This window comes from Choloepus didactylus, chromosome 2 (genome assembly GCF_015220235.1).
Source record: "Choloepus didactylus isolate mChoDid1 chromosome 2, mChoDid1.pri, whole genome shotgun sequence".
Classification (NCBI taxonomy): domain Eukaryota; kingdom Metazoa; phylum Chordata; class Mammalia; order Pilosa; family Megalonychidae; genus Choloepus; species Choloepus didactylus.
The window spans coordinates 117242332-117257101 of NC_051308.1; the positions used below are offsets into that span (position 1 = coordinate 117242332).

General features: G+C 43.8%; 2 non-coding genes across 2 annotated transcripts; both read left to right on the plus strand.

The window, feature by feature from the left end:
- The first annotated feature begins 591 nt into the window (after positions 1 to 591).
- TRNAH-GUG lies at positions 592 to 663 on the plus strand. Its single transcript has one exon. It is a non-coding gene; the product is annotated as a tRNA-His (tRNA).
- Positions 664 to 5628: 4965 nt separating this feature from the next.
- On the plus strand, positions 5629 to 5792 carry LOC119528317. The gene has a single exon (XR_005215625.1). It is a non-coding gene; the product is annotated as a U1 spliceosomal RNA (small nuclear RNA).
- Positions 5793 to 14770: the final 8978 nt, after the last annotated feature.

Sequence of the window (14770 nt, forward strand, 5' to 3'; positions counted from 1 at the left end):
TCAAGAAACAGACGGGTTAGGGCCACGCGTCGTGTTGTTCGACACATTTGACACCTCTGCGTTGAATGGTTCCGAAGATACAACAGCAGTCGAATGGCCTTCGCGCCGCCTTGCTCCTCGTGGGACTCAGAAGCCAGAGCCACCCGGAGACTCCCGTGTAGGCGACCACCACCCCCCCTCACCCCGAGCCGAATGGGACCCAAAGGAAGCTGGACGTCCAGTGGGATCCTGCGAAGGCTCACCCCATGTTTTGCTCCTTTTCACCGAACCGCCTGCGCCGCTTGATTTCCCGGGTCAGCCCAGCTTTGGGCGGAGGCAGAGTAGGAGGCGGAGTCAATAGGGGAAAACTGAAAGAGCGCGAAAGAAAGCAAGGGGAGCCGTGGACGGGAACAAGGAGACCTCCCAGCAGGCCTGTGGTGAGGCGAGGCCGGATCTTGGGGAGAAGGAACAGGTTGGAGAGGGAGAAACGGAGAGAAGAAATGAAAGAGGGAAAAACACGAAAATCTGTAGCGGTCCAAGAACAAAACAGGAGTTTGCATTTTTCACATCAATACTATGAAAGAAAACAAGTCATCCACTGGTCGGTGGCGTGCCGTGATCGTATAGTGGTTAGTACTCTGCGTTGTGGCCGCAGCAACCTCGGTTCGAATCCGAGTCACGGCAGATTGGTGTTCATTTCATACGTCAGTGGAGTCTATGCGTCTGTGGATTTTGCATTTAATTCCTCCACTGGCTGCTCCCTTTATCCTGAGAATCCTGTAAAAGGGAAATTGTGGCCATGACTGAGCCGCCTCACATTTAGCTTTGTCGGTTTCTTCCAGTGATAAAATGGTGTAATCTTTTTCTGATAGAAATCTGTTCACGTAGCATTTTTTTGCCTTTTTTTTTTTTTCTTTTTAATGAGAACCGAGTTTTCCTGCGTTTACATTAAAATCTAAACACCATGCTGCTAGGCAGAACTCCCCACCCCCAACACACACACAACCCAGCTCTAGCAAATATTCCACAAGCTCCCTGCACCCACAAAGGTGACTGCATGGAGTCCACTGTTAGCTGACCTGACGGCTTGAGCAAGAACAAAAAATTTCCACAACGTAATAATCTCCCTGCTTAAACTCTAGACCTTGAACAAACCAGTCCTCTGATGTCAACGCCTCACTTCTCTATCTTACCCGCCAATAATTATTCCTCCAACCCCCCTCCCAAAAGCTATAAAATTATACTCCCGCCTTTGTTCCCGGCTGTCGCCATTTTTTTGGCTTCAGCCAGCCTGCGCATAAGTAAAACTTTCTCGGATGGAGTTTTGGTTTCCTCTCTTCCCAGCCAAAAAACCTAACACATGCCATGGTCTACTCGGGTTTGTCTTCACCCCTGTCCCCCAGATTTTATGCTAACAGTAACTTATTCAAGTTTAATTCACACAGAGCAAAATGCACAAATCTTTAGTGTACAGCGTATTGAACTTTGAAGAATGTGAACATCACCGAGATCAAGTTATAGAAAATTCCATCATCCCAGAGGTTCTTACAGGACCTTTCCAGGCAATCGCCACTCTGCCTTGCTTAATCATTATTCTGCTGTCCATCACCCTAGATTGGCGTTGCCTCCTCTGGAAATTCACATGAATATACGTACACTGCTTCGTATCTCCGCTCCATCCAACCCCATCCCACCCCACCGCACAACCTGCCCCCCCCCCCGGAACATTTTTTTTTGGAGCTATATCCATTTAGTTGCGCTTATCGTGACTTAAATTTGGTGTTGTTGATGAGTATTATTCCAGTGTGTGAAAACATTACAGTCAATGGATGATTGGGTGATTTTTAGTTATGACTACTGTGAAGAAGGCCTCTATGAGTATTCCTGTATGACTCTTTTTGTGGACCAGTGCGTTCATTTGCCAGGAGTGTATACCAAGTACAGGAATTGCTGGGTCATGAGGTGGGTGTAATTTCAACTTCAGCAGAAAGTGCCAACCGCTTTCTAGAATGGTTTCTCACCAACAACACGAGTCACGGTGGCTCCACATTCTTGTCAGTAGTTGGTGTTCTCTCATTGTGACAGAACACAGTGTTATCTCATTGTGGTTTTAAATTTGTGTTTCTCTAATGAGTAATGATGTTGGGCATATTTTCTCATGCCTTTTGGTCATTGAGAAATCCTCCTCTGTGAAGAAAGCCTATTCAAGCATTTTGTCCACTTTTAATTCCTTTTTATTAGTGGGTTCTGAAAGTTCTCTATAGATTCAAGATTTGAGTCATGTTTCAGATAAGCTCATTGCAAATAGCTATTCCTAGTCTGTGGCTAGAACTTTCACTTTCTTATGGTAATTTTGGATGAGCAGAAGCTTTTAAACATGATGAAATCTTTGATGGTCAGGTTCATGTGTCAACTTGGCCACGTGATGGTATCCAGGTGTCTGGTCAAACAAGCACTGGCCTAACCATTATTGCAAGGACATTTGTGGCTGGTTAATAAACCAGGAGGCTGGCTTATTAAATCATCAGTCAATTGGCTGCACCTGTGATGAAGTGTGTGTCTTTTGCAATCAGAGAATTCAATCAGCTGGTTTTAATCCAATCAGTTGACAACTTTTAAGGGAGTAAGATAGAGAACCTTCACTTCTTCTGCTAGCCAGCATCTCTAGAGGAGTTCATCGAACACCTTCTTCAGAGTTGCCAGTTTCCTGCCTGCCCTATAAAATTTGGACTCATGCATACTGCCCTATGGAATTTGGATTCATGCATCCCCACAGTTTCGTGAGACACTTTTATAAAATCTTATATTTACAGATATATCTTGTTGGCTCTGTTTCCCTAGAGAACCCTAACTAATACAAAATCCAATTTGTCTTCCTCTTTTCTTTTCTAGATTTAAATTCTTAAAAAATTTAAGCAGAAGACCTTTTGGGTTATCTAAGAAATCTTTCTACCCCAGGATTGTGCATGTATCCATGTATTCTCCTAAATTACTTTCTAGAACATAAGAAGTATTTGTTTTCATTTTCAAAGCCTTTGAAATCTCATCTTCATCTCCTGACCCCAGAAAGCTTGGCAGCTACCCATGTTCTGGCCTCCCTTATGCAGTGAAAAGGAATAGTTGCCTGCTCTAATCTTTGACAGCTACAGGCCCTGTGCCTCCCAACATCACCACCCCCACCCCCACCCTTCTCACTCACTCCCCTTCTCTTGCCTTCTCTGCAGTTTGAGAGACCCAGAAAAACTTGAATCAGAAAGCCAGAGAAACTCGGTCGAATCTGTGCTCAGGAACACAACTTCTGGGTTGAAAATCTTGTTCAGGCCTGGTATGGACTTGGCTAAGTATGGTAAAATGTATGTGCCTTCACATTTTCTTCTGTAAGGTAGGCTGATAAGAGCAGCTTCACACTGTTGCTAACAGATGTGCCTGGAGGTAGTAAGTGCTCAATCAATAATGTTCTCAGTAAAATCATCAAAATCATTGTCCTTGTCCTCTGCATTGCTTATTGATAACCACTGTCCTGACTTTGAATGAAAATTAGTTGTGCTGCTTCTAGAACTCCATGTAAATGGAATCATAGCATATGTACTCTTTTGTGTCCATCTTCTTTCTCTCTGCATAATGTCGCTGGTTGTTTATCCATGTTTTTGAGTATATCAGATGTTCATTCCATTTTTATTGCTGACCAGTATTCCATTGCATGGATACACCAGAGCTTCTTTGCTATTCACCTGATAATGGACATGTGGGTTATTTCCAGTCTTGGATATTGTGAATAAATCTGCCCTAAACATTCATTCCAAATGTGGTTTTGTGGACATATGTTTTCATTTCTCTTGGGGAAAAAATGCCTACATAAAAATTGCTGGCATTTCATAAAAGCTGCCAAAACTTTTCACAGATTAGATGTACCTGTTTGCATTTCTACTAACAATGTGTGAGAGTTGTGGTTGTTCCACATCTTCACCAAAATTGGGTGTTTTCAGTCTCTATACTTTGAGCCATTCTACTGGGAGTAGTGGTGTCTCAATGTGGTTTTAATATCCATTTCCCTGACAAATGCTAATATCAAGCACTCTTTACTTTTCTTTTTATGAGGCCATTGGTGTTTCTTTCTTTCTGAAGAAGTGTCTCTTCAAGTCTTTTAACTGTTTAAAGAAATTGGGTTGTTTGATATTTCTATCATCAGGTTAAAGGAGCTCATCATACAGATTTGTAGTTAGAGGTGTTTGGTGAATGTTTTCTCCCTATGTGTGGCTTTTCTTTTCACATTTTTAGTGGTGTCTTTTGATAAGATATTTTTAATGTCAATGACTAATTTATCACTTCTCTCTTTTATACGTATAGTTTGTGACCTGTCTAATAAGCCTTTGCCTACCACCACGTCACAAAGATACTCTCAAAACACTTTACAGCTTTAACACATATTAATTTGGTCTACGGTGTGCCTTAAATCAACTTTTGTGTGTAGTGTGAGGTAGCAATATAGGCCTGTTTGAGCCGCGTGTGTCGCGAGTTGAATCGATCCCTGTGCGATTATCAGGAGAGTCGTTTGCACAGGTTCGGACTGTACACATCCATCAGTGGTGCTTAATAGAACCACTCCTTCAGCCTCCTCCCCTAAGTGGTCCACAGTCCTGGCTCCCGAGACCATCTTTCCAGGTGTTGCCGCGAAGGTGTTGTCTGTAGGTTAATTCTGAGCTGCAGCCAGGAGATCCTCTTTGCACCCAGACTTTTACCCACACGGGCAGACCGCTCGGTGAGTCGCGTGTGGCCTTGCTTTTTGGAGAAAGCAGAAAGAAAATAGCTTTTGGGGACGATTCTTGGAGGGGAGGGTGGCACCTGGAACGTAGGTGGGCGGAGGCCTCCCAGTGCTCAGTGCGCTGCTTTCTGTTGCTAGAAAGAATGACTCGAAATTTGTGGGCCCGGTTCCCTGGTAGTCTAGTGGCTAGGATTCGGCGCTTTCACCGCCGGGACCTGGGTTCGATTTCCGATCAGGGAAGTCTTTTTGAACCTGGGAGCGCGGTATTGGCGAGCGTGGGAGGGAGGAGAGCCGCTGGGTGAGGTCCTCGAGGGCTGCATGTAGTCCTATGTACACTTTAGCGAGGCGTGAGCTGCGCAGAATTGTAAAAGTGTCATCCGTGCCGTGAGCAGAAGATAGGCGTAAAAATTAACACCAAAAGATCAAAACGGTGGTATGTGTCAGAGTATAACCCCACAACCAGAAAAGGATGGTATAGTTCATCTGCGTCTATACTCCCCTACCCCACTAGGCACTGCGCACGTCTTCTCTTTTCCATTCAATCCTCCCAAGAGTGGTGGAGATAAAATATTCTGTCCGTTGTAACCCTAGAGGAGATCGAGACACCCTAGAGGAGATCGAGACCCAGCGAAGTGAAATTGAGTGACCCAACAGAGGCAGCCTGTGCAATAGGCAGATGAGCCAGCGCAGTGGTTGCGCGTCTGCGGCCACTGCTTCAAGGCCGCAGAGTTGACCATTCCGTGGGCTGTCGTTGGAACCTGGGTCTCGAATGATTTTGCCAAGAGCGGTTTGGAAGGATGGCGGCGGGCAGGTGGCGGGAGGTTGGTGACCATGCCTGTACAGCGAAGAGAGAGGACGGCTGCAGTGTGAGGGAGGCGTGCATAGGCATGCTTACTTGGCAGGAGAGATACCGTAATAACGAAAAGTGGTTTTCCCAGGGCGAGGCTGATCCACTGCACTCGGGACCTACTGACCCGTGTGATTCCCCTACATGGGGGAAACTCGAGTACATAATTTGTGTTGGTGAGGAGTTGTGTGCGCGCTTTCTCCCGGAACTCGGTCCTTTTCCTGTCTTGGGGCTGCGAGGTGGTTGCTTGTTGCTTTATCCTTCTCTGTCCGCCTTACACAAGCTTTGACGTTTCCTGCTTGGTCGCATCCAACGCTCGAAGCTCAGCCTTTGCCAGCTCAAAACCGGACAACACTCAGTGTTCATTCCTCTGCCTGTCTTCCGTCCCCATCTCCCCTCACCCTAAGGCTTTGGGCCCAAGCCTTGGCAGGCTGGCTCAATTCCTCTCCCCACCCACCCGCCCCGGCCCAGGCCCGTCACACCCACCACTCCACCATACGCATCCTCTCCCACCTGCTTCACCCTCCAACCAGTAGCCCCCGTGCAGGAGAGCAGAGAGTCCAGCTCTGCATGAAGTTTCCACCTCAGGGCAGCGGCGATGATGCTCGTGGAGGGACCCGGCGAGTTTTGGTTGAGCGTGCGGGAGAAAGGGCCTTAAACTGGGCCTGCCTGGTGGGAAGGCATGGGAGATATGGCCAGAGTCTCGTCGGGGATCTGAACTTCTTCCAGGAAGAAGGAAGCATGGTGGCCTTAGGTCTCAGGGAGGCTCTGGAGAGGGAGCATCCGCCTTCCAGCTGGGTTATGTAGGTGTTTGGGACTTCTCACCTGGCTACTTTCTCCTCCTCTTCCTCTATTCTCTGAGTCCCTACGAAATGCGGCCCACGGATACTTCCCCTTCCTCTCCGGGGCTTTGCGAAGCCTCTTCTCATCTGGCGCTTGGAGCACACCAGACCTCCGGGGATAAACGAAAGATTCCCGCGTGAGGAGAGACCGCGTCCAAAGTAACTCTGACTGGGAATCGAACCTGGTTCTCGGCGCTTCACCGCGGAATCCTAGCCACTAGGCCACCAGGGAAACGCTCAGTTTATTTCTGAGTAGCTACTTCTGGCACCAGATACTAGCGCACAGGGAAGCAACCCCACTGCCTACCCTCCTGGTGCCACCTGCCACTCCAGGAATCGTCCCCGAAAGCTATTTCCTTTTGGCGTTCACCAAAAGGCGAGGCCGCACGCGACGCACCGAGCCCTCTGCGGGGCCACCGTCATCCCGGTGAGGGTAAAAGTCAGGATGCGAAGTGAATTTCCCGGCTGCAGCTCAGAACTTACCTACAGATAGGCCTTTGCGAGGCGGCAGCGGGTGTCTCCAACTTAAAAATAAATAAATAAAATAAATTTAAAAAAAAAAAGTGAGACGGATGCAGAAACGGAGACAGACTGAATGGAAAACTCCTCCTTCTCTGGACCTTCTCCCTACAACCTGCCTCACTGCAGATTTTCCAGCTTAGGTGATGGAAACTCCATGTTATGCTCAGTCCAAGAAACGAAGAGTTCTCTTTCACGCTGGTATTTTCCTCAGACCCAATATCCAATTAGTCAGCAATTCATGTTTTCTAGTCAGTCAAGTGTGGACACTGATCTACACACACCAGGGTTTCTCAACCTGGGCACTATTGATAGTTTCAGATCAGACAATTCTTTGTTGGAGGGCATTGTAGGATGTTTAGCAACATGACTGGCCTCTGCTGCCTTGATTCCAGTAGAATGACCCCCAACACCACTCGCAAGCCTGCCCAATTCATGACCACCAAAAACGGCTCCTGACGTTTCTTCTCCCTTTTTGGAGCCTCACACCTCTTTGGCTTCAATATAGAGATACTTTAGAGGCCATTTTATTCCTCTACCTCAGGAATCACAGAGCAGCAGATGAGCGTTGCCAGGGGAAGACTATGCTTAGATTTTGTTCCCTTCTCCCTTACCCCACTCCACAGAACCTGCAACCATCCTGGCTCCTCCCAGTCCTTCCAGCGGAAAGTTAGGTCCTGGATCAACCTGAGCTCTGGTGACACCGGATGGGGAGAGACACATAAGGAAAACCACATGCCCCCTTCAGTCCTGTTGGAGAGGAACCTCAAAGAGTCTTGATGCGATACGAAGATGGAGAATACACTCTTGTCGGGCGTGAGGTAGTGGGAGAGAGATCAAAGAAAAGAGAAAAAATCCTATGAGCTTTCCAGATCTAAAGTTACCAAGAAGTCGACCTCCTCTGGAACTGGGTCCTCTGGTGACTGATGAAGGTGAGTTGCTACCAAGATCCAGTTTGCCAAAGTACACAAAGCAGATAACCATGGCCTGGCTACCAGTGAGTAGGCAATCCCTAGACTTCCTAGTCTCTTCTCTTGCTCCAAAATCTGACATCCACTGCAGGGCCCTAAAATCATTGTTCTGATTCTAGCCTAGTCTCCCCCCACTCCTATCTCAGGCTTTCCTGCATCTTCTTTCGAAAAAGTCAGCTCTCCTTCAGCCTACAATTTGCAACATCATGCCCAACAAGCAGCTTAGCGATTTAGAGACCCTCTGTAGGACTCTCTCTCCCTCCAAAGGAGAGGATATTGTAAATGACTCAAAGCTTTGTGCATTTCACAGGTAGCCATAACTAAAGAAAACTTCCTAAGATCAAAGATTGGAAATGAGACTTTTTTTTTTCAGGAAAAATCCAGATGTGCTGCTGAGTTTTGAAGACATTTTGATTCTTCATCAGTTCTGCAGACAACAGGAGATTTATTCTCCCCATAGAATACAATAGAGGTTTTTGTTTGTTTGTTTGTTTGTTTGTTTGTCACAGAGGGGCAACCAGTATGTGTGCAGGCATGTGTCCCACTCTGAAATGAGAGGGACTAAGTGATAGCACACCTTCCTTTGTGGGATGGTTACACGTGTTTTTACATATTTCAAATTTTATCGAGCTAAAAGAAAAAGAAGAACAAAATGGGTGACTTGTAATACCTGAGTTTTAAGACTTACTATAAGCTGTGAGAGACAATGGTGCATCCTAGATGCATCAGGCCACACAAGTTGAGAAATGGACTGAGTTCAGAGGCACATAATTGACCAACTGCTTTTCAATAAAAGCAGTTCAATGGAGAAAGGAAATAGCTTCAATAAATGGTGCTGAAACAACTGGGTATACACATTGGGGGAATAGTAAATCTTTATTTCTGCCTCACACTACACACAAAACTTTAGTTGAGGTACATCATAGACTAAAAAAAAAAACAGACATTAAAGCTAAAAAGAATTTTGAAATATCTTTGTGACTCAGAAGGTAAACTATAAAAGAAAGAAGTGATACATTAGACTCGTCAACATTAAAAATATCTTCCTATCAAAAGACACCGTTAAGAAAGTGAAACCACAAGCCACATAAAGAGAGAATATTCTCAAAACACATCTGACTAGGAGCCTTTATCTATTATGTATAATGAGCTCCTCTGATATAGTAAATAAAAATATGAAACCACCTAAATTCTTTAAATGGTAAAGACAAGAGCTATTTCAGAAAGAAAGATTCACAAAAGCCATTTGTGAACTGAACATCAAAGAGTGTTCAGTATCATCAGTTGTCAGGGAAATAAATGGATATTAAAACCACTTGGAGACAGGAACTTCCAGGCAAGATGGTGGAGTCAGGAGCCGGGAACTCACTTCTTCTCCCAAACAGGGAGTGGACAGGTAGGAACTGTCTGAAACAACTGTTCTGAGGCTCCAGAGACCAGGAGAGCACTACACAGCATCCAGGGAAGAGGGAAAAAGAAGCTGAGAAACTGGTTATGAACTGTGATTGGCTGGCATCACTCAGAGGCTGCTGCAGGCTTACATGCCCCACCCTGGAGGCAGTTGCCTCAGGTTCCATCTGTGGTATGGAGAGGGATGTGAAAATCCTATTCCTCAAGAAGGGGAGGGGGACATCTCTGAGCATTGATGACAGCTTTTGATTGATGAATTACTATGGAAGTGTCAGTGCTCTGTGCTGCTGTTTTCAAACCCATTGATTCAACCCCATCCCAGGCAGGGGTGGAGGCTTATAGCCACAGTACCTCCCCAGTTTGCTGAAGAGCACCATCTACTGGGCAGTCTTGGAAAGTACAGCTTTGGGGAATTGTCAAGAAGCTTCTGGCATCTTTCCTGATCCTTTTCCCAGGGCACTTTGGAGCAGGTCTGTGCTCCCTTCCTGGGTCCCCAGTTCTATTTTGGCTTGGGAATCCTGACTTGGAAAAGTCCACCCCAGGTGACGCTCCTCCCAGAATTTGTCCTCCAGGCAAAAGTAGCCAGAGGCAATGGAAGGAGTGTAAAACAAACAAACAAAAAACAAAAAAACTATAGAGACAGAACAAAAACAGAACAGATCAAGATTCCCAGAGAAGGAACGGAGGAGGGGAAGATTTCTCCTGAGGGTGAGACAATTGTACACATAGTGAAATCTTAAAAATTGTACTGCATATCCAGGGCGATAATAAGATGAAGAAGAGCTGGAAAAAATCTTATCTGTTAAACATGGGAAATTCTAAAGGTCTAGAATAAGGTGAACCAAGTGTCAAAGAAGAGCTTTAACACAAAGCCAATCAAGAATAAAACCCTAGGGAAGGGAGAAAGAAACTGACCTTCAGAGCAAACTCATCAAGATAATCAGATGCCTAGACATCAGCAAAAAATTACAAGCCGCACTAAGAAACAGGAAGATATGGCCCAGTCAAAAGAACAAATTAAATCTTCAGAGGAGACACAGAATTTGAAACAACTAATCAATGATGTTCAAACAAATTTCCTCAATCAATTCAAGGAGATGAAGGAAAACATGGCTAAAGAGATAAAGGATATTTAGAAGACAATGGATGAGCATAAAAACTTGAAAGTATAAAAAGAAACATAACAGAAATTATGGGAAAGAAAGGCACAATAAAAGAGATCAAAAAATACACTAGAGGCATACAACAGCAGGTTTGAACAAGCAAAAGAAAGAACCAGCACACTAGAAGACAGGACAACCAAAATCTTACAGACAGAAGAACCGATAGACAAAAGATAGGACAAAATTAAGCAGAGTCTCAGGGATTTGAATGACAGCAGGAAGCACACACACATACACATAATGGGTGTCCCAGAAGGAGAAGAGAAGGTAAAAGGAGCAGAAGGAATATTTGAGGAAATAATGACCAAAAAAATCCCAATGCTTATGAAAGACATAAATATACATGCCCAAGAAGCACAATCTACTCCATACAGAATAATCCTAATAAACCTACTCCAAGACACATACTAATCAGAATGTCAAATGCTAAAGATAGAGAATCCTGAAAGTAGCAAGAGAAAGTGGTTTGTCATGCACAAGGGAACCATATTAAGAGTAAGTGCTGATTTCTCATCAGAAACCATGGAGGCAAGAAGACAGTGGTAAAATGTGCCTTGCCATGTGACAGAGGAGTGCAGGATCACTGGCAGCCAGTCACAGGAAGAAGTGGGAAATAAAAAGTAGCATCCAGGGTGGACAGAAGAGAAAGCGACACCAATGCCTTGGGCTGGCTACAGAATGTTCCAGCATCTTTGCCTCATTTGTCAGGTTCCATTGGCTTCTTGCTCCCAGTTCCTCCCCATGGCTTTCTATCTCTGTCTAAATTTCTTCTGCTGTTAAAGACTCTGGTAATTGTTACGGTGCCCGCGAGTTAAAGTATGAGACAGCCAAACAGAATTTAAAGAGCCTTTTATTAGCCAGCTAGCAGGCGGCTGCTGTCTCTCACTCCACACAGGGAGTTCAGCAAGCAGCCCCCACCTGTGTGCGCTGGGGCCTTATATAGACAGAAACCGTATCCTAGAAATGCAAGCAAGCAAGCTATTCTAACAGAAGCAGAGTTGGCGGTTTAGCTCTTGATCACAAAAAACAATTACACAAAGAGTTTCACTTGGAACTGGAGCAGTTATTGATCATAAAAAACAATTTCACAAAAACAATTTCACAAAGAGTTTCACTTGGAGCTGGAGCAGCTATTGATCATAAAAGGGTTACAAAAAGTTTCACTTGGACCTGGAGCAGTTATTGTTAAACGGGTTACGCTTGGCTGATGCGTGCAACCACAGCTTTGCCTCCCCTAAACAGTAAAGTTTTGCTTCCTTTAACTGGTACAGGCCCAGTCTCACTCCCCCCTCCCCATGGCCTAATGCCATTTACACAACACTGTTGCTTTTCAGATGTTTTAGGATTAAGGGAAAGGGACCCCACTTCAGTAATCAGGCTTAATAACCAACCTCATTCAGTTGGATTGCACCTTAGTGAAAAATAAAGCAAGAGGCCGTATTTACAATGGGTTCACACCCACAGGAATGTGGTTTAAGATTAAGAACATGTTATAATTTAATGTACCACACTCCTTATTTCCTTCCTGTGTTATCTCCTCAATTTTAGTTGGAAAAGCACAAGGTAAAAAATGAATGGTTGAATTTGTTTTCAAAAAATTTCAAAAAAAACATACAAATAATTCTTGACAGAAGACAGAAGTTAAGAAAGAAAGATAAAGTTAACTTGCAAAGAGATTTTTTAGGAGAGAAGAAAAAATTTGAGGACATACTGGATGGCATCCATTTTCACATCAAAATAAGTGGTTTTTCAACTGGGTTGGAGAGGTGTGAAGACATGACTGAAGAATATTGGAAGACAAGCTAACATTATTCAACTGGACATTAACAAGAAGTCATTAATTCATTGTGTAAGGGTTAAAATGTATTGAGCAACCCAAGTTAGAAGCATACATTTTAATGGGCCCAGTTATCTGCAAGCACCTACTGGTTTGTTGAAATCTGGGATTTGTCTGAAATAACTTGTTTACTTTGTTTCTGATTACAAAATCAATGTGTCCTTACTGCAAGAAATTTCGAATATGCAAGTGAAAGCAATAAAAATGTTAATACTAAGAAATAACTACTCTTACCATTATGATATATATTCTTTAAGATTTTTTCTAGGCATGAATGTAAATATTATTAAGACAAGATATCTGTTTTTCTTTCAACATAAATAATGGCATGTCCAGTGTCAAAAAATTAGAAAATACTGAAGCATATTGTGCCGGTTTGAATATATTGTGTCCCCCAAACACCATTATCTTTGATGTAATCTTGTGTGGGCAGACATTATCAGTGTTGATTAGATTGTAATTCTTTGAATGTTTCTTTGGAATGTGCCTCACCCAGCTGTGGGTGATGACTCTGACTGGGTAATTTCCATGGAGGTGTTGCTCCGCCCATTTGGGGTGGGTCTAAGTTGATCAGTGGAGCCATATAAATGAGCTGACATAACAGAAGGAACTCAGTGCAGCTGAGTGATGTTTTGAAGAGGAGCTACAGCCAAGAGAGACACTTTGAAAAACGCACTGGAACTAAGCAGGGAGCTTCAACTTACTGAGACATTTTGGAGACGGCCTTTGAAAGCAGACTTTTGCTCCGGAGAAGCTAAGAGAGGACAAACACCCAAGAGCAACCGAGAGTGACATTTTGGAGAGAAGCTGAAGCCTAGAGAGGAACATCCTGGGAGAAAGCCATTTTGAAACCAGAACTCTGGAGCAGATGCCAGCCACATGCCTTCCCAGCTAACAGAGGTTTTCCGGATACCATTGGCCATCTTTCAGTGAAGTTACTTGATTGTTGATGCATTACCTTGGACACTTTATAGCCTTAAGACTGTAACTGAGGAACCAAACAAACCCCCTTTTATAAAAGCCAATCCATTTCTGGTGTTTTGCATTCTGGCAGCATTAGCAAACTAGAACACATATAGAACAAAACATAAAATTCTCATAATAAAATACCTACATTTTCTCAAATAAAAATAAGATCATGGTGCATGTTCTACTTTGTAATCTGCTCTTTTCATTTAAAGATATCATGTAATATTACAAAATATCATCTATTCCCTGTTCCAGTGGTTCTCAACCAGATGCAACTTGCCCCAGGGGACATTTGGCAATATTTGGAGACATTTTTGGTTGTCATAACTGGGGACAAGAATGCTGGATAAATATCCTACAATGCACAAGGCATTTTAGAATTTTCCATCTAAAAATGTCAATAGTGCTGATATTTAGAAACCCTGCCCTATTCTATGAGTTCTTCCCATTCTTTCTCAAACATTAGTGCTCCATCTGACTCAAACCCAAGACCAAAGAACACACCAGGCAAAAAGTTCCCCATGAATTTTAATAGGGACTTATTTACAGAAGGATTTTTCCCAATGGTGGCTGGTTGGAAAAGGAAGTCAATGAACTGTGCAAACAAGAGGAAGAGGAGGTCAGCAGAGCCTCACTAGATTTGGTTACAAAGAAGCCTCAGCTGAGTCTCATGAAAGTTGATTACCAACAGAGATTAGGCTTAATGACCTTCAATGTCTCTGCTCTGGTCATGTGGGTCTGCTGTGTGCCCAAATCTCTGGGCTTGCCACAATAATGAACTGGGATATTTCAGTTGCAGCAGTAAATTGTTAGTATCCCTAAAATTCCTAATCCATTGCACAAACACTGGCAAGAAAACCCTCTTCTCCCAACCTAAGAATCAGGCTTTTGCAAGAGAAACTGATGGGTAGAAGTGGCAAATATCCCCAAACCTCCTAGCCCACATTTACTTACTCTAATTAATGCCTAGGTTCATGGGAAAACCAATAGTTCTGCAACATCTGAGGTGTTCTCAAACATGAAAACTTGCACTGACAAATACAGCTGATACACACACAAAAAAACCCTTTTATTGTTCCCTCTTTTAACTCCTCTCAGAATTCCACCACATCTTCACTATCTGTAATGCCCATCCATTCCAAAATTAGTGTGAAGACCCACCTCCTTATATAGCCATGGCATGATAGTAAAGTTTGGGGTTCTTTGACATCACTTTATTGGACTTGTGCTGTCCTTCCTCAGCGATAACCATAATAGTAGGGGATTTTCTTGCAAATGTGTGTCAATCATATTATGTATCAGGGACCCAAACTTTGCAAAGAACTACAAGTTTACTTTTCATTGGATCTTGTAAATATTAGTTAGAGGTAAATTAACCTAGCTCTTAGTTTGTAAAATGCAAGATCATTCTTTCATTTGAGTGCATTTATTTCTAAAAGTCGATAAGCCCCCATTTTTGTTTTTTTAATTC